General features: G+C 34.6%; 3 long non-coding RNA genes across 7 annotated transcripts; all 3 read left to right on the top strand.

Annotated features, from left to right (window-relative positions):
• The first annotated feature begins 6551 nt into the window (after positions 1–6551).
• On the top strand, positions 6552–8467 carry LOC127872998 (uncharacterized). Of its 2 annotated transcripts, none has more exons than XR_008045882.1 (3): positions 6552–7880; positions 8039–8226; positions 8401–8467. It is a non-coding gene; the product is annotated as an uncharacterized LOC127872998 (long non-coding RNA). The 2 variants fall into 2 exon arrangements; XR_008045883.1 differs by having other exon boundaries at positions 8150–8226.
• Positions 8468–8657: 190 nt separating this feature from the next.
• Positions 8658–12565, top strand: LOC127872995 (uncharacterized). Of its 3 annotated transcripts, none has more exons than XR_008045877.1 (5): positions 8658–9423; positions 9631–11150; positions 11375–11476; positions 11610–11669; positions 11834–12565. It is a non-coding gene; the product is annotated as an uncharacterized LOC127872995 (long non-coding RNA). The 3 variants fall into 3 exon arrangements; XR_008045878.1 differs by having other exon boundaries at positions 8658–9270; positions 9485–11150; XR_008045876.1 differs by having other exon boundaries at positions 8662–11150.
• A 2693-nt stretch (positions 12566–15258) lies between these two features.
• Positions 15259–18687, top strand: LOC127872996 (uncharacterized). 2 transcript variants are annotated; one of them, XR_008045880.1, is made up of 5 exons: positions 15259–15335; positions 15863–15940; positions 16665–16765; positions 17295–17360; positions 17499–18687. It is a non-coding gene; the product is annotated as an uncharacterized LOC127872996 (long non-coding RNA). The 2 variants fall into 2 exon arrangements; XR_008045879.1 differs by lacking the exon at positions 15863–15940.
• The last annotated feature ends 467 nt before the right edge of the window (positions 18688–19154 follow it).

Consider the following 19154-nt stretch of genomic DNA (forward strand, 5'->3'; position numbering starts at 1 on the left):
GCGTTCGCGTTTAGACCACTCATCCTCGAAGAAACGCTCTTGATCATCAACCAAATGTTCGCTCGCTTCTCGCTGATAAGATGAAGCCTTTTGAATACACGATACCATTTTCTTGCAGACATCGCGACCTTCTTTAGACATAGCGAAGTCGCTGCTGTTAACGAACGCTGTAACCTGACTTCCAAGTCTGTTCAAATGATAGCCGAACGACTTTAGATCAATTGACGCCGATTGTTCTGGTCGAGTGTATGGCTTTGTAGCATGTCGCTTGCCCTTGCCAGTCGTTTCGCTACTACCACTAGCAGCGTCTGTGTCCTCGAACTTTGGCAGTCGGTTTGCGTATTTCGGCATGATTTCGAGTCAATGTTCTCTCTTGGAGTCTCAAATCAAGAATGATGACAATAGCTGTCCGTGTCGCTTTATATACCCAACGGGCTGGTGCGTTTTCAGTATATAGACAAAGCATAGCGCTTACATACCAAAGTCCTTGATAAAGATGAATAGCAAATTTCTAACGCGTGGCAGATATAGACACTCGTACTTAAGAAAAACGCTGAACAAAGTTGCATGTCTGAGGGATTTTGATAAAACGTACGTTAGCGAGTTGGGTCAGTACCTCAGAAAGACATTTCCCACACTTCGCGACGACTGTCGGTTGTACATTAAGCACGAATTAACAATTCAGAACAGGCGACCCGATTTCGTTATTCATATACCAAATGTTACCCTAATACTACTCGAATACAAAACATCGAATGTTACAACAAAAGTACGCAGAGAATATTTAACTCAAGTACTCGATACGTTTCACAAGTTTCGACAAAGCTTATGCACTTGTGAAAATTCAAGCCTTATACGCTTAATGAGTATTTTGCTCATTCGCAATTCTTCATCTCGACAAAACAAAATTGTGTGTGTGAAAAATGAGTCAATACCTAACAGCTGTTATTTGATATGAACTTGTATGAATATTTTTGCGAAATGTACTATGATCAAATTTCAACGCAACAGTGCAGTGGAGTATTTTTCAAATCACAATATCTCGCTAGTACAACTTTTTTGCTGTAATAATTTCACAGCGCTTAAATTTCCAATCCAATACTTCATCAAATATCTACCAGCATCGCATGCGAAATTATACCCAGTACAGCGAGGTCATCAAGTGCAAATAATATCGAACGTCATTTCACAGTAAAGTACATAGATAGATGAGTATTTGCGAGAAAGTTTAAATGCAAATTTATCAAAAACTACTGCAGATATTGGGATCAAATTTTGATCGAAAATAAAGCCGTTATGAAGAAATCTTTTTTGCCTTTTCGTTTTCATAAACAAAATATGAACCGCTGAATAGGGAATTGTTTTCTGAAGAATTTGGTGTATAACACTTTGTATGTATGTGAATCATTTCGATTGAACAAGTAGAAAGTTAAACGCAACATTGATCGTTTTGTTTAAATCGGCATCGCGCAAAAATTCATTACATGTAGTACGTCATTTCGCTTTATGTAAACAACCTTGAGTAAAATATCGTACACCGAGGTTTAAGTCAAATTTCTCCGGAACTGTTCAAGTCATCACTATCAAATTTAAAGTACAATGCCCAGCTTATTGATAGCTACAACTTTTCTATTGATATTTTTGTTCCAAAATACATGCTTATGTGATAAAAATCACTTTGAAAACGTTCGCAACAAGAAAACTTTTTCATTCTATCGCTTTTTGAAACAAAACTGATATCAACATGAAGAGCATGTAATTCCACATATTTTGATATGACATGCTTGTATGTCTATTGTATCGCTTGATCAAGACTAGCCGAAAACCATTTTGCCTGTAATCATGAATTGACTTTTAAAGCACACATGTACTGTAGCTCGAACGTCATTTCTATCCATGAAAACAACTTTGGCTTGGGTGCAATATCTTACAATGAGGTTTAAGTCAATTTTCTTTGAAACCACTCATAATATCCAGATGAAATGTTCACCACAATATTCTATCATATGATAGCTACAATTTTTGTCTCGCCTATATTGTTCTCACACGACTCATTGTGTCAGATATTCAATTTTGCAAAATTCGCTAAGAAGAAAACTTTTTCGTGTTAAGAGCATTTATCTTCATTTTGGTATGATTTTGTAGGAAATTCAATTCCACGCATTTTGATGTATTACACTTAAACGTCTGTCTAAACACACAAACAATACAGTGCAATAACGATTTCGTACTAAACGCATTTCTGTCTTTAACTTTAGATTTTTACAACGTCGTCTTTTATCCATGTAAACAAACGAAACAAGATGTTAAGTTACATCGGTTTAACTCAATTCTTTCGCAAACGTCTCATATTTAAATGATTTTTTCACCACAGTATTGTATCATATGATAGCTACATTTTTTGTTTCGCCTATATTGTTCTCACACGACTCATTGTGTCAGATATTCAATTTTGCAAAATTCGCTAAGAAGAAAACTTTTTCGTGTTAAGAGCATTTATCTTCATTTTGGTACGATTTTGTAGGAAATTCAATTCCACGCATTTTGATGTATTACACTTAAACGTCTGTCTAAACACACAAACAATACAGTGCAATAACGATTTCGTACTAAACGCATTTCTGTCTTTAACTTTAGATTTTTACAACGTCGTCTTTTATCCATGTAAACAAACGAAACAAGATGTTAAGTTACATCGGTTTAACTCAATTTGCTCGAAAACGTCTCATGATATTAAGATGAAATTTTCACCATAATATTCTATCATATGATAGCTACATTTTTTGTTTCGCCTATATTGTTCTCACACGACTCATTGTGTCAGATATTTTACTTTGCAAAACTCGCTAACAAGAAAACTTTTTTGCGTTAAGAGCATTCATCTTTAGTTTGGTATGATTCTGTTGGAAATTCAATTCCACGCATTTTGATGTATTACACTTAACCGTATGTTAAAAAACACAAAAAATACAGCGATATAACGATTTTGTACTAAACGCATTTCTGTCTTTAACTTTAGATTTTTACAACGTCATTCATATGCATGTAAACAAGCGAGGGAAAAGAGTTTAAAATGCATCGGTTTAACTCAATTCTTTCGAGAACGCCTCATGATATTCAGATGAAATTTTCACCACAATATTTAACCGCATGATAGCTACAATTTTTGTTTCACCTATATTGTTCTCACACGACTTATTGTATCAGATATTCAACTTTGCAAAATTCGCTAACAAGAAAACTTTTTTGTGTAATGAGCATTTATCGTTATTTTGGTACTAGCTTGTAGGAAATTCGATTCCACGCATTTTTATATATGACACTTTACTGTAATTCTAAACACACAAAAAATACAGTGCGATAACGATTTCGTACTTAACGCATTTCTGTCTTTAACTTTACATTTTGACTCAACGTCGAAAACTCTCTGCGAATAGAACAGTGATTTCGTACAAAGTTTAACTTCGCGTTTCTTCCCAACCACTTGAGATAAAACCATGCGATTTGTATCATCTTGTTCAGTGAGATATTAGCTATAAATTACACGCTGATAAATTTTTCCTAGCATTTATGCGTGTGTGTTAAAATCGCAGATGTTTGATTTGAAAACGGGACGGTGAATATAAAACTTTTTTGTACTCATTGATATTGGGGTGATTTGAACATCTGCTTGTACAGAATTTAATTCTGCACATTTTGATACCACATACTTGATAGTGTGTTGAAAATTGGCTTCAATATTGACCGAAAACCATTTTGCTTGAAACACGCCTTTGATAAATTCTTCATAACATACAACGTCATTTCATTGAATCTGTTAAAGTGTAGATCTACAGCGAAATGCATTCTATGAAAAAGTTAAGGTCGTGTTTTCTCTTCAACCATTTGACCGATCAACATAACATTTTCGCATTAATATGAAACGTGTTAATAGCAACAAGTTTTGTGGGGATCATTTTTTGTTAACATATTCGCATATAGAAGAAATTCTTAGCTTTTCGCATATAAATCACTTCGCTTACAAGAAAAAAAATTCCCATTTATGACAAGTACATAGCAATTGATACCATTCGATAAGGAATTCTGTTCTGCACATTTTGATGTATGACACTCCACAATAGGCCTAACTACAAGGAAACTACTTCGACAAAACGCATTCGTGCTTATAGAAATTTTGAACTTTAAAGTATTGAGTTAAACGGAACGTCGTTAGATAGCGAATAGTTGATAAAACTGTGTTTGTATCGAAGCGGTTTATGTTAACTGTCACATTAACGCGTGAACGCATTTCGATGAAATTTTCACAATCATAACCAGCAAATAAACAGGAACAATAAGAGTTTAAATATTTTGCAAGTAGATAAGTGGATATATGTCAAAATTTCTGTTTATTGGTAAAACTTGGGTTGATATGAAGAAAAGATTTTCATTTCGCAATATGATACAGTAATATTTGCATCATGCGATGGGGAATTTATTTCTGTGCATTTTGGTGTAACATACTTGATGTTTTTGTAAAACGCTGCAGTTATACGGGCAGAAAACCATATCACAACAAACACACATTTCATGAATCGTAATTTTGACCCTTCGTTGTCAGTGCAAATCGACGACGTCATTTCAATGAAACTCATCTTTCAACTTAAAGGGGTGTTTACATATCGACGATAGAAAATTGTGTTTCTTTGACAGTGGTTTAAGTGCAATATCTATAGAACCAGTTGTCCAAATTCCATAAAATTTTCACCAGATGAACCGAAATTTCGATGCGCTCATACTGGTACTATTTGTGTATACAAAATCGAACGCGCGAGTTATGAAATTTTGATTTTAACGCAAATTTTCTCGATATTTCAAATTTTCAAGAACAATTGTACACATAACCATACTATTTGTATATCATTGTGTAGGCGCCAGTGTGCTGAACATTTTGATATATGTGGTTTGATATTTATTTTCTATATCTTCGTTGTACTAGTACAAATCACAAAACACAGTTGAAAAAATCACAGCGCGATAGTTGCTCTTTAATAAAGTTAGTGCGAAATCATATCGAGCTGCTTTCGTCAGTCGAACGTCATGAAAACATTTGAGTTCTCGGAATTGAAAATAAATATTGAATTGTTCAGGCTATGTAGAAAACTAAATGGGTATACGGGAATATTTTGTGCTGATGTTAAATGTTCAGTAATAAATATTTTGATGGATTTCTCACATATTTGATATGATCTAGGATTATTTCAGAATGATAGGTTAGTAAATCTATGTTTGACTAGATTTTTTTATATACTCGCCTTTTGTCGTTTTAACATTGACTATAAAAATCTGCGTTGAGTACGCCTCATAACAAGATTTGAGACCTAAAGACCATGGATTTGCTTTAACTCGAAGGAAATACTGGATGGATTGTACGGACTCATGCTTATCAATTTTTATGCCCATTCAAGCTGTGAGTGTGAATATTTCGGCTTGTATGGTCATGAAAAAATATCATCACAAAGTCAATATTTGTAGGATTTTTGCATGTTAAGTATGATTTTTTTATTTCTCATCAAATACACATTCAATCGTAACTAAAATCATGAAGAATAAACATGTTCAATGTGCTTTTCTGTCATTCTTCGTTTGGTCGTTGAAGGGTTCGGACGTGTTTTTCGAAGCTCTCGACGTCGTGACCTCATTATAATTTGAACTGCGCGGGTAAAGAACGCTCAGTTGCGACTTGGATATTGACCAATACGGACGTGTTTTTAAAGCGCTCTGAAAAAAGTTTTGACTTTTAAATTTTTTTTACTACGACAGAATCTTAGTTGACTGATGGTCTTTGACAAAGACAGACTTGTTTTTGTGAGCTCTGAAAAAAATTTGACTTTGAAATATTTTTACGATTAAAAAGTTTCAGTTGACTTTTGAACGTTGACGAAGACGGACGTACTTTCGTGAGCTCTGACTATTGATGAAAAGTTTTCGCGTTATAGAATAGCGACTTGGTACTCAGGTTGTTGAATGACTGGATGACTGTAGTGTTAGGTTATTGTTATGAGATAACAACTTGACTTTGACTTGAGTTGTGAAATGAAATCATACTCTTATGCGATGATAACTTTTGAACGTTTAGTACTGACTGACAACGAATTTTTGTGAGCGTTATATATGAAATGTTTGACTTACATTAATTTTTTTGAACGACTTGACTTCAATTTAAGTTTTGACATCGGACTGATCGGACGTGTTTTTTTAAGCCCTGACTGTTGTGAATAATTAAATTTATGTTGTGGTGTCAAGCGATTGACTGTCAGTTGAGGTTCAGATGTCGAGCTGTGCGGACGTGTTCATCGAGCTGCTGTCTACAAAAAACGTGAGTACAAATTTTTTTCGTTTTACTGTTTACAAGTTGCGTGATGATGTATGATGGTTGTAATGTGTTGGGTAGAAATTACTCAGTGCTGATACAGTGTCGATATGTTGTGATGAGCGATAATAGTGGATGATGGTGGAACAGAATATTCATTGAGCTATTTTGAGAAAGCGAACATATGATGGAAAAATGTTGCAAAAATATTAAATGACAATGTATTGAATCGCTTTTGTTGATATGTATGATATTGATTAAATTGTATTTGCATGCTGTAACATTTCTATTCCATTTCAGGGGGCTGTGGTGAGTATTGTAGTATAAATTTGTTTCAATAAATCATGATGAATGAAAACTGATTTTGATTCGTTTTGTACAGGTTTACTTGTATAGAAGTGTAATGCGTTGGGTAGAAATTAGAATCTACTCAGTACTGATATAGTGTCGATATGTTGTGATTAGCGATGATGGTGTATGATGGTGGAACAGAACATGAGCTACTTTGGGGAAACGAACATATGATTGAACAATGATTGCAAACATATTAGATGAATGATATGATATTGCTTAAATTGTATTTGCATGCTGTAACATTTCTATTTCATTTCAGGGTGCTGTGGTGAGTACTGTAGATTGTAGTGCATATGTATAGAATTCAATAAAAGATTATGACTGAAAACTGCTTTTGATTCTTATTGTACAGTTTTAGGGATTATAAGTCTATAGCAACTCTGTCGGTTGGTGTTCATGAGTGTGAGCTTAATACAGCAATGTTTGAGTAGTACAAAAATGTTTTCGCTTTTGTGGTCGCCAGCTGTCCGTGATCTGTAAAGTGAAAATACACAGAGCTATGAAGCATACAAATGTTTCGAAATTTTATCAATGATTGTATACTATGCATGTTTTGATTTAGTTCGTTTCAGATTTGACATGAGATGAAAACCTGACATGATTTGAACAGAGCTGGGAAACGAAAAGGTAAGTCTGTTTCATTCCACTATGAACACTTGTATTTTGACAAAAGAAGAGATAAAGTGAGTTACTTTATCATCATGGTTTCATTTGGTGTATTACACATGAACAGAGGTAAACCTAGCTAGCTTTTCGTGTACTCTATTTTGGATGATGAGTATGTCAGTAACTTTAATTGTACGGCTAGTAAAGTATGAACATGAATGCTTTGTTCAGATTTTCAGATGTGTGCTGGCAGTTCAAGTCTGGCAGCTGGAGTGAACAGTCGTGTTTTCTGGAGCTCCAACAATATGCTAGAAGGTAAGTAACTATGTTTGTTTTGCATTGCATGTTTTTATATGTTTCAGACTTTCAAGCAGAGATGTCATGCTGACTGGAGTTGAGCACAGGGCAGTGACAAAGTGAAAGGTAAGTACTTTTGACTGAATGTTTGTTCTATGCATGTTTTGTTTTAATACATTTCAGGAGTGCTTATCCAGTGATGATATGACAGTTGGAGTGAACAGTGGAGCCAAGCAGTCTTGTTTTTGGAGCTACTCAACAAGCCTTGAAGGTAAGTTTAGAATTTCTCAATGTTAGTGAATTGAAGTACTGTCACTTGCTTTTGGACAGTCGAACAGAACAGACGTGGTTGCGAGAGCTCTCATATCTGTTGTGTTAAACTATGATATGTTATGTTTGTTTGTTTGTTTGTGATGTACTATTTTTCAGATGCTGATGGCAGTGATGGGTTTTCAAGCTGACCTGAACAGAAAAGCACTCATATGGTAAGTACAAAATAGTTGTTATATGGGATGTTTTGTGCATGCTTTTATGTTTCAGGTGTACTTGCTGACAGCGACGAAGACGAATCAAGAAGAGGAACATTGTTGAGAAAGTGATTGGGACTTGAAAACAGGGTAAGTGTAACACTTGTGTTTGTTTAATTTGTAACATGCGTGCTTTGCTCTGTTTCAGATTTCACATGCAGAAATTAAACAGGATTTCAACTGCTGAAACAGAATTCATCAAAAGTAAGGTAAGTTTTAATTCATTGATTTGAGTTGTACAATGTGTTCTTTACTTTATTTCAGATTCGAGTCACTGGTTTACACATGGAAGAAGATTTCCACGTCTGTTACTCAACTCTACAGAATCAAGGTAAGTCGATCAAATTTTTGTTTTAGTTTGTACTGCTGTAATGTGATGGTAAACTTATGCTATTTTTCATGTGTGCTATGCAGAGATGGAGAATTTAATTTTAAGAAAGATTAACTGCTGCAGCTTAGCTCTGCTCTGTGTTGATTTTTGTTCAAAAACGTTTAAAATGTATGTGTGTTTTCAGATGTTTTGTTTCAGTTGATGTCCAGATGGCAAGCAGAACAGACGTGTTTCTTGGAGCTGCCAAACAGTGAGTACAAACGTTTTATATTTTTCAGTTGTTTACTCATAGAAGTCTGTGAAAGATGATAACAAGGGTTGAATTGCACAGTACTTGTGTCTAAAAATGCTGATGTGTGACGGTTTACTGAAAAGGGTAAATGCTAGCCAGTACTAACACTTGAGCAACCGTGGGATGTCGAACTAACTGATGATGTACTATGATGGTGAACACTTACTATGTGTATCGAAATGCTTTTGTTGATATTTATTATAGATGATTTGATATTGGTTAACATTTGTTTGCATGCTGTTAACATTTCTATTTCATTTCAGGGAGCTGTGGTGAGTATTGTAGTATACATTTGTTTCAATAATGTTTGAGTAGTACAAAAATGTCTTTACTTTTGTAATCGCCAGTTGTCTGTGATATGTAACGTAAACAAAAAACACAGCTATGAAGCATACAATTGTTTCGAAATTTTATCAATGATTGTATACTATGCATGTTTTGATTTAGTTCGTTTCAGATATGACATGACATGAAGAGTTGACAGTCGAACAGAGCTGAGCAATGCAGAAAGGTAAGTGTGTTTCATTTTAGTATGAACACTTGTATTTTGTTTTTATATGGTATGTTTTGTGCATGCTATGTTTCAGGTGTACTTGTAGTCAGCGACGAAGACGATTCAAGAAGAGGAACATTGCTGAGAAAGTGAATGGGACTTGCAAACAGGGTAAGTGTTACAATTGTTCTTTTGATTTTTGCCATGCATACTTTGCTTTGCTCTGTTTCAGATTTCACATGCAGAAATGGTCTCATAGCAGTGCCAACAGTGAATAAGGATTTCAGCTGCTGTGAAACAACTCAACAGAAAGTAGGTAAGCATTGAATGAATGCACTTGAGTTGTACAATTTGATGTGATGCTTTTCTCTGTTTCAGATTCAAGTTCCTGGTGTAGACAGAGAAATGTGTTTGAAGAAGGAATTCTACTACTGTGATTCAACTCTACAGAAGCAAGGTAAGTAGAAACAAAATTTTGGTTTAATTTAACTCATGTGTTTTGCACTGCATGCTATTTTTCAGGTCTCTCATGCAGTGATGGAAAAGAAGAAGATTTCAAGAAAGAATCACTGCTGCAACTCAGGCCTATAACAAGGAAAGTGTTTACTATATTGTATACAAGATGTTTATCTGTTTCACTCTGTTTCAGGTTTCAATTGCAGAGATGTTGCAGAGATGTTTTGACAGCTTGTGGCAGAAAAGAAATTCAGCATCTGTTTCTCGACTCTAGCCACGAGGTAAGTCAAAACAAATATACTGGTTTGTATGTAATGTTGTTATGCCCTTCTATGTTTCAGACTTACATTGCTGTGACTGTTCCACAGTGGGTCAAAAAAGAGACGAATACAGGTTTCAAGAAGAAAATTGGCTGTTAAAAACCTGCACAAAATATGAGGTAAGTAAACTACTCTTTTGGTTTGTTTTGTGCTTTGTTATGCTTAACTATTTTTCAGATTGGAATGGTGGGTCGTTACAGAGCAGACTTTTGGACTACTGAGAAGTTGAGAAACAGAGAATGATTCAAGATCAGCTAGGTAAGTCTTGATTATTATGCATTGCTAAATGTTTTTTTCATTCCAGTATGGCTGTGGTAAGTACACAAACTTTCTATAATTTAATATTGAACTGTTTTTATGACCTGTATTCTGCATTGTAAAATGTCTGTTTTTCATTTCAGTATCCTGTGGTAAGTACACTAACTTTGTATAATTTCATATTGAAATGTTTTGATGACTTGTATCCTGCTATGCAATGCTTAATATATTTTTCATTTCAGTGTGGCTGTGGTAAGTACAATTGCCTTCTTTAATTTTCATATTGAACTGTTTTGATGACTTTTATTCTGCCATACAAAATGTGTTTTTTTTCATTTCAGTTGCCTGTTGGTAAGTACAATTTGCTTTCTTTAATTGCATATTGAAATATGTTTTATGACTTTTATTCTGCTATGCTTTTTTCATTTCAGTTTGGCAGATGTAAGTACACTTCATTTATGTAAAAACTGAATATGATTGTTGTGCTATACAAAATGTGCTTTTTTCAATTTCAGGTCAGCAATGGTAAGTAGATTGTGTTTCTTTATGTATAATTTTGTATACATATTGTTTTTTTCATCATAGCATGTCTTTTATATTTATGCTTTGTGTAAGTAAAATGTTCATAAATCATTCTTATCTTCAAACTAAAAATGTATTGTGCTATGCAAAATGTCTGTATGATTTCAGTTGCCAGAGGTGAGTACCATTACAGTTGAAAAGTTAGTTTTGTTTAGTTAAAGTTTTGGTTCACAGTTCTGTTTATTATTTGGCAAAATTTACATGTATGCATTGAGTCTTGATTTCAGCTCGATTGTGGACTGAAGAAGATTGCCAGCAGAGGGATTGGATACAAAATACAAAGTAAGTACTGAGTTTCTTACTAAAAGTGTTGAGTTGTATTCATTGTGTGTTAATATGCTATGATTGCTATGAACATGACTTTTGTATTTCAGCGAAGACAACATAGGTAAGTAAAATTGTTATCTGTTTCAAGTTTACTGTTATAGTTCAATATTGTGTTTATAAATTGTAAGTTGTACAAACACATTCAAAAGTTTCTGATCATGCTTTCAATTTCATTTCAGCCCTACTACAAGACGAGTGTTTTCTACTACTAGACGTGTCAGGTTTACTTCCAGGCGAGCAGTGACAACAAGGCGCCTTTGTGGAAACAGCAAAACAAACAAGTGAGTATTAGTTGAACAATTGTTTGAGATTGTTTTAATGTTATGTTATACTTAAATGCAAAATTGTGCACATAAATTGTAAGTTGTACAAACACAGTGAAAGTTTCTGATCATGCTTTTCATTTCATTTCAGCTCTACTGCAAGACGAGCAGTAACAGCAAGGCGCCTGAACATGCAACACAATACAAAAAAGTAAGTATCAGTCAAACAGTTGGTAGAGTTGTGTGTTTTTCTTTAGCAGTTTGTGTTTACTATTTTATTTGATCCATGGTATATTACACATGCATGTTTTTATCATTTCAGGCTGTTTACTTTCATCGTTTACTGTTTAACACAATTTGCTTTTCTATTTTCAGTGCCAATTTGCAAACCTTGATGTGGACACCGAGTAGTCAATACATACGTGTGGCGTATAGCTGCGACAAAACCGTGGGTCCATCGCACCGATAACTTGAACATTGGCCCGTGTATGGACATCAGTGCAACTTTGTGAATCCGTGTATCTTTGTGAATCCATGTAACATTGCGAATGTGTGTCGATCGAAAAATGTGTACATTCTGAACTGAAACGAACTCGGTGTTGCAAGTGGCAAGTGTTGACAGTGTGTATGTTTATGTTTATGTTTTTACATGAAAACTAAAGGAGATTGTTCTCCTACCTTTTTTTTCCTTGTTTTATTGCGCTGGCCAGCAATATTGATGTATTGATGTATGTGTTTGTGTTTAAACTATGCAATACCAAAATCAAACAAAAAATAAACATTAACAGTCATTAACTGTGTTTGGGCGGCCGAGGGGTTTAAGACTCCACAAGTGTGAAGCGCACTGATAGCACTTGGGGGTGAACACCTCGGTATTTCGGTGCTAAAATGTTTTCACGGTGCTTATCTTGACGCACTGTTAAGACTACCAACCAGTTAATGATTGCTTCATCTTTAAACAAAAAGTAAGTCTCTACTTTGGCACAAGAGACTCCAAGTACCAAATACCAACAATTAAAAAGCAGACGTTTTTCAAAACTATGATCGCTGAGATTGATAGTCAGATGGAGTCCTGCCCATTTAGCTGTGTAGCGGTCTAGGGCGGGGTTGCAAGTCAATACGAAATGAGGCGCTATAAAGCAACTCGTCCCCGTTATGACCGTCAATACTTTCGACACTATCTGGGAATCCTTTCAACACCACATTGTTGCGCTGTTGGAAGGGTGGTAGGCACGCATGGTGACATGCCTGTGCTTTGCTATGCGACACCATGGTATTTTCGTACGGTGACACGAAATATCTTAATCTGGCTCTCTCAGAAACGCAGGCACGCGTTGACCGAACCTGACCGATGACCGAGCAATAACATTTCTATTAAGTGCTTCAATGCACAAAGTCTGCTAGGGCTGGGGTGGGAAGGCGACTTCTCTTGTACTCAGACAAGAGGAACGGTCACAAGTCCGTGAAAACGCCGAGTGACACCACTAGCTTGCAAACGTACAAAGCAAAAAACTTTCAAACTTGAATTTGAGGTAAAATGATAAAAAAAACTATATGAATGACTAACCGATATAAGATATTTTCCATATGGCAACAAACTATGCTACTCAATGTTGCGTTGAACATTAATTGCGCCTTACGAACTACTCGTGTTGAGACTTACATTGAGTGACTCGTAAACGTAAAGCAGTTACTCGCTTTTGACTGCATACACATTTTGTACAACGGTTCGTTATTGGTATAACTTGTCTTTCAGTGAGGCACATTAACATAAACGTTCAACAGTATTTAGGCTTTATATTGCGCTTGTAGAATATACGAACAAAACACACTACATAAATGACGTTTAGGGATTATTTTCACTTTCCATTTGAGATGATATGATGAAAAAGTATATACATCAGTTTAAGCGACTTTCATGACATTCACCACATGGCCATAAACTTGCGTTATTCAATGAAATGTTAAAATTTCGCTAGCAAAATAAATAAAAACTATATACGCAGTTTCATAACTTTCGATGTATGATCATGAAGTTTGAAATTGTGCAAAGCAATTTTGCGTTAAAAGTTGCATGCAGTTTAAAACCTGAAACATTTCGCTACACTTCAACCGTATTCAACACTCAAGAACTCAATTGTTTGTACAGAACAATACGAATGTTCCCATTTTGAAACGACAGTCAAGTAACACAACTGCTTGAATGTTTTGAAAAGCAGTATCGCTTCATCGCTATGATTTGGTTGTGAGATGTAATATATAGTATAGTAGCATCAATGTTACAGACCCGTAAGCACATTCATACACCTGCTTTAATATTTCGGAAAGCAGTATTACTTCAATGATATGGTTTGGTTATAAGATACAATATATGATGTATTGATGTAACAGATCTGTATGCACATGTTAAACAACTACTTGGTTAGTTTGGAAAGCAGTGTCGCTTCAATGCTGCGTCAAAACATTTCTGGAAGATGTGAAAAAAATATCTATTTAAATGGGATTTCTGAGGTTTAGCCATCGCCGAAAGGCCAATGTTTCTTCGTTAATGCATGGCAAAAGTAAAGGCTATATTGTTTGCTAGTATGCTAGTCCGTATTGCATATCGCAAGGTGGTAAAGCGGCTCTTTTCATTTCGCTGTGAAAAGAACGGTCACAAGCCCGTACAAACGCTGAGTGACACCTCTTGATCATGTAGCTTGTATGAAACGTGTTTACAAAACCAAAGTAGTTCAAAGCAGAACGCTTTTCCTTCTTTGAGGGAGAAGAAATCTGGGTGCAAGTCCCGGCTTTGGTTATAACACAAATACTCGCTGCTCAGTTGCAATATTCATACTCTTACACAGTCAATATAATCTCGGGACCAAATGCCACTAGGCTCGATTTTGAGTTGCTACACTCACGATTGAAATGAACCGTTTGAACATTCGCTGATAATAGGCATGCAATAACAATCCAACGCTGAAATGACTCACACTCCTACGCAATTAATTTTATCGCGGGACCAAATACCCATAGGCTCGATTTCGAGTTGCTTTTAGATAGCTATACATGTTGCTTGTAGATTGATTTGACATTGTGACATAGTTTGTTTGGACAAACGTGATTCGAGATAGGACCTATTGCTTTTCATTTAACACTCGACGGCGTCGACCCCAGTTTTTCCCTTCTTTTTAATGTATGTGTTTTTCTTGTGTAGTCGTTTGTTTTGAAGACGGTTTCTCTCGTGCTAATGTACACTAAGTTGCACTTTATGTGTACTAGATATTTAAAATAATATGAAGACATTTTTACTTTCTGACCAACTATGCAAGACGATGGAAGCCGGTAATAATAATACCACACATTCTTACAGTCAACACTTCATGCTCATGCGAGCTGATACACAAAAGCGCCACACGCCTTTTCAAACTTTGAACCAAAATAAAACACATGTGAATGAAATATACGTGGAACTTTTTTACCGTGATTTGTTTCAGTCCTGCTATGTGGACACATTTCTTGACGGCGATGGATCAGTTAGATATCATGCAGGATGCAGACCAAGTTCGGTGTGTATCATTTCTGCTAAAATATATACAACGTTCTACGTAAAGTATTGATGCAAAACATTTTTTTTAATCGAATCCAATCATGCGCCTATTAGAAACGTATCAAATCTGAATAAATACTTGTTACTCTGTACATTCAATTTTGATTCGTTCAATCCTGGTTGTATTGAAAACGGGAAAAGTTAAACACTCACGACACGTGACTTAGTTCATTCGTCTACAAAATAGTATGTTTATTTACAGAACTTTTATGCCATCAACAGGAGATAATTGCACACATTGTTGCGATACTGATTACTGCAACGATAACGGATGTGGACTGACAGGTACGTGCCCATTATTACGAGAACATTAATACCATTGCCATGAGCAAGTATACTTAAGAATGTACTGTTTTATGCCCGACTGTACGTAGAAACGTTTAGCCATTCTAAATGCATCGGTAACATCCTCAACATCTATTCCACACTTTGAAATGACCCCGTAGGCTTAGTTAGATTAAAAAGATGAACATATGCCAACATTAGAGGCAATTCGACTTATAGCACTATCTATGAAGGATATGAATTTGGGAATTTCATTCACTCTTAAATATAATAATTCTCCAATAAAATTACGTGATGGTCAAATTGTGTACCACACGATTACATTTTTCCAAACGTTGGAATATGCTAAACTAAAGCAATTGCACTGTAAGGAAGATAACGGTGTTTAGGCAGGGCAGCTTCTCACAAAGTGCTTTATAGATTCAAAAACACAAAACCTTTCTTCCACGAATTTGAGTAACGCCAAATCGCAAGTTGTTTTATGAAGGGCATTTTGTTTAAAGAAAATATGTATATATTGCATATAGGTTGGTCAAACATTTAAGAAAAGGGCTTGATACCAACTTGCATGTTTTCCACATGTAAGAATAAACCCATAGGCGAATGTAAGTAACAATAATTAATTATTTAAAAAAAATTATGTGTCTTCTCAGCTGAGAAAATTTATATATACGCTTTTAGACAGATTAAACTTTTTCTAAATTTTATTAAACTTCATAATGTATAAACCTTGTAAAAAGAACAACTTAATATGTTTTTAATTTATGGATTTGTGTTGGGCAGTAGGTGTCATGGTTCAAGTCACGTATTGTATTATTAAAGAAACGTCAGAAAACGTTGTCTGCTCAACTTTCAAGACCAAATTGATTTAGCGTAATGACACTAAAGATAAACATTACTTATATTAATGCTTCGTATGGGTTGCATCTGGCTATTTGAAATTAAGTTCAATGAAAGTAAGTTAAATGTCTTTTTAACTAAATGTCTACAAAATACCAATTCATATCGAATTAAGCTAATGGTGAGGAATATGTGTAATTCGCCATTAAGAAAACATTATAAATAAACTACATTATTGTGCCTCCCATTGGCTAGTCAATCATTCATTTCACACCATCAATGCAGAAAAACTACCAAGAACAAGAAATGTTTCGGACTTTTTCTTCCCTATGCTCTTTCTTATAATCTAATGACATAAAAATGTATAACGAACCCTTGGATTTGTTCTTTAAGTTTATATCATATTATCACATTATTACAAAGTTCGCTTAGTGTAAGTTACGTGTGACCTAACGTATACATGACGATTTTTAAATAATTTGATTTCAGGCTACCATCCTGCAAGTCAGCGTGGGCCGATATGTTTTGACTGCGATGATATGACTGACATGACTTTTTGCAAGCAGATCACGCAATGTGCTCCCGACGAGGTAATAGTTTCTAGATGGGAATCGGTGAAATTTTTTTTTCATCTTATTTACATGAAGTTTATATATCAAAAGACCATAGTCGCCGGTTCTATGTTTTGCTATACCTGGTGAAGTGGCATGAACCGTTTTGTCTGTTAGTTCCGAAATTACATTCACATTTATTGCAAGTTGCATGAATGAATAGCTTCGTTAAAAACAACACAAAATCTCTATGCGTATTATGCCATCATGTTCGTTTAAAGTTCGTATATAAAATTAATTTGATTGGTTTACACAAAGTATGCTATAGGTTATGGCATATCTTTCATAAATGCAGAATACAATGTTCCGTCATATTATATGGTTATTCTTAAAAGTACGAATATCAAACACTTATTTCAAAATGTATTAGTGGCACTTTCTTGTTTGACATCACTTTTACTAAAAACTTATTTTCACAGATACACGTGGAATCATCATACACGTTTTAACTGTTTTATTTTGTGTAATAATCTCAGAAAAGTATGCCAATTGTTTTACTTTGCTATAGATGTGTACAGTGTATGGAAGTCCGTCAATGAAATACGACAGCAAATGTATTTCCAAGAACAATCAGGTTTGTATTAGTTTTAACCAAGTGCGGAACATGTATTTGTTAACGTCAGTAGACCCTTCATGTTATCTTATTTTTGTACGTAAACAATGTCGCAATACATTTGTTATATATACATGATTTTTGTGTTTCTTCTTTTAGTGCGATGCCCAAGGTGGTAACGGGTTTTGTCAGTTTTGCTGCTTCCACGACATGTGTAACCAAAATTGCACTAAGCACTAAAATGGACTTGCTATATATACAAACTCTTATCTTGATAATGTATTTGGAGTTTTTTTTAATACTTTATAACAACACTTGTCGTTGTAAAATGCTGGAATGTTATGTAATTTGTGTATATTCGAAACACATTATTGTTGTGCATTTAAACATATATGATACTTTATATAGGATGTTATTTATTTTTAAATAATGAATATTGTTGTTCTGGTGTCTTTGTTTTACGTAAATAAACGAACCCAGCTAATATAACTGTTTTTGATGTTTTGTTATAGTTTTTATTTTTCAATTGTTTCCAAATGGTTCCTGAACTATGTTAAATGTCTCTAAGTCGTAAAATGCATATTGATACATTTATTAATCGGAATGAAACGTTCTGACGTGTTAATATTATTTTCTATAAATAAAATTAGTCTAGATCGTTACTTTGTTATATGTGCACACATATTTAAAATCCATCTCAAACGAAAATATTTCAATCCATACTGAAATAGCATCAGTTCTTACGATGGGATACATCTATTTTACTTCCTCAATTTACTCCACAGATGTTATAGACTATTGCGTTCATCACAAAATTGTCATACTTCAGTCGATTTAGTTTAGTTTTTTGTAATTACATCGACCAAATTGTTTACAGACGCAGGGATTGCAACACTGATATATATTTAACATGTAATTGGACTTAGACTTACGACAACAGTCGTTCTAAGTATAGTAATGTGACTTGTTAATAGTTTTATTTGATCGTTCGTTCAAAAGTTGTAACTCTGTTTCTCTTGTATTTTCAATGCAATTGAGTAATTAAATAGTAATTAAATTGAATGCGTTTTAATTCCCTTTTATTATTGTTTAATTTGAGTTACAATGCTATGACGTGAAATTTTATTTACACTTAAATGTATTATGAATATTGCTGGGCCAAGTGTGAGGTTGAGCGCTCTATAACCAGGTTTAAACCCCCAATGCTTTGCATTGACCGTTCCAAGGCGGTGACCCCAGCTTTATTCATATTTTGTGTTTATGTTGGTTTGTATTGTGCTGTATTGTGCTGTTTTGTACTGTTTGGGCAATCGGTCACTCGCCTTAAATAAAGGACCAACTAATTGTTTTTAATGAAAATTCAATACTGCTCCAGCAGCTGGAGTTTCACTTCTTTATATTGTGTAAAAATATTCTAGCATGTGGTGTAACGTAATACTAGAACATCCACGCAAAAAGCCAGAAAGGTTCTTTCATAAGGATAAACTAGCTGTTCACAAAAAGGCGGTTATTTATTGTTAACAAGATGTCTAAACATAGGCACTTTAACGAAACACTCAGTTTTCAAAACTTGTTTTTCTATCGATGGATTTCTTCTTAATTTCAAATACAAACTCATAAATCATAGATTTATATTACCTTAGATGTACATTGCATTAGTCCACAGTTTGATGAGCAGTATTTGATTTAACAATGACATTCACAAATTAAAATCACAAAATGACATATTCTTAAACTATTAACTTTCAGTATAAATACCTTAAGCTAATCCCAATCGAACATGCTTTAAACAAGGGTTGCTGAATACCACTTATG

The sequence above is a fragment of the Dreissena polymorpha genome, chromosome 3, assembly GCF_020536995.1.
Source record: "Dreissena polymorpha isolate Duluth1 chromosome 3, UMN_Dpol_1.0, whole genome shotgun sequence".
NCBI lineage: Eukaryota > Metazoa > Mollusca > Bivalvia > Myida > Dreissenidae > Dreissena > Dreissena polymorpha.